This window comes from Penaeus monodon, chromosome 31 (genome assembly GCF_015228065.2).
Source record: "Penaeus monodon isolate SGIC_2016 chromosome 31, NSTDA_Pmon_1, whole genome shotgun sequence".
Taxonomy (NCBI): Eukaryota; Metazoa; Arthropoda; class Malacostraca; order Decapoda; family Penaeidae; genus Penaeus; species Penaeus monodon.
In genome coordinates, this window is record NC_051416.1 from 4,000,266 (window position 1) to 4,001,877 (window position 1,612).

Below are 1,612 nucleotides of genomic sequence, written 5' to 3' on the forward strand. Positions count from 1 at the left end.
AGATTGTGTGTTAATGCGTGTGAATGAGTGAGTTGATGAGGCAGGAGAACGTGAAGGAGGGTGGGAGGGTCTAAGAGTGAGAGAAAGATTGCATTTCTACTTTTTGAATATCCAATTTAATTATCCATTCCCTTGAACCCTTGAAGTATTTCGGTGAAACTACAAACTACTTTTTTAATGCTGTGCTTGTAATCTGCGTTGCCGCACGGGATAGAGTGCCTGAATAAACATGGCGTGCTTGCTAGTGGGGAGGGGGGGGGGGGGAGATACAATGAGTGGATGCCCGAAATAAGGGAAGCTCTGATTTTTTTCATATTGGAGTGTGAAATTAGATGAGAGTTTTTGAATGTTTAATCATTTGTGGGAGAGTGTAGAGACTAAAACCTGTCGCTTACTTTGAATTTACGATTTGTTGGGTTCGGGAGTGGCGCTGCAGAACCCACCTGACGTGATCTGAATCTTCCGAAGATATTCGAACCGCCTCTGGGGCAAGCGTCGTTAACGGGGTCGCTCGTAATGAAACATCGGTACTTTGCATAATTATGTTTCCTTAACTTCTAGCATCTACTTTGCTGGGTAAGTAGTGTGTTAACTTTGCTTGCAAGTCTGCTTCTGGGGTGTAGAATTTCCAGCGCAGGCTTCATTTCCCCTTCGCCGAGCGCCTCGCCAAACAACTTAACCCGCCGAAATTAATTTTATGTAAAGTAGAGCCGAGTCTGAAGCAACCTTCTTTCTAAACAGCTTACATTAGCCCTTTCTTCCTTAGCAGTGAAGCAAGCCCATCCACTCCACTTTTACTGCTCTGCAATGATAGGCCAGTCGCCTCATCCAACACAGATTGCTTCTAGCCCGGGGCAACTTTCTCCATTCTGCGGCGTCCGCGTGTGCTCGCTCTGCGTACCCAACGTGCGGTTACGAGCCTCTGAGAGCTTATAAGGGGAAATGCATATCCCGTCACACCTTGTATAACGGCGCGATTGATGCCGCATCGAGCTCGGTCTTGCATCCGCTCGCTTCATTCACTCGAACAGCTGTACTGCAGGCGATTAACGGTCTTGCATTGTGCGTTTAATTACTGGGTGTTGTCCCTATCGAGGCGGAAAAAAATATGTTTTGCCACTCCCGGTCTTTCCAACTATAGAATGTGCCAGACCGTGAAAATATTTTGATGTTGACTGATGTTGAAAGCTACGCGGGGCAAATGATGAATGGGTTTTGATACTCGAGCAAATGGTGATCGGACGAGGCGAGGCCGGGCGAATGGAAAACCAGGAACGAGTGAGTGCATTGCTGCGGGGGGTCATTAGCATTCATTTGTGGTTTGACGATGTACTGTTTCGAGCGTCTTGTCATTTCCTCCAGTCGCTCCCCACACATCGGGACCCTAAGGCAAAGCAACTCGCCCTAATGGCCATTCACAGTTACGAATCCGAAGTCGGGAAGCAGCAAAAACGGACGATAAACACCAAATGCAAGTAATTTGGTGCGGAAAAGCGAGGCCGGAATCGGAGTGGGCCTCGCCAAGTCGAGTCAATACCGCCTGCCTTCACCTGCCCCCGTTCGGGCTCCTTTCGTGATGGCTCAGCCTCGTGAACTTGCTTGGGACCTTCCC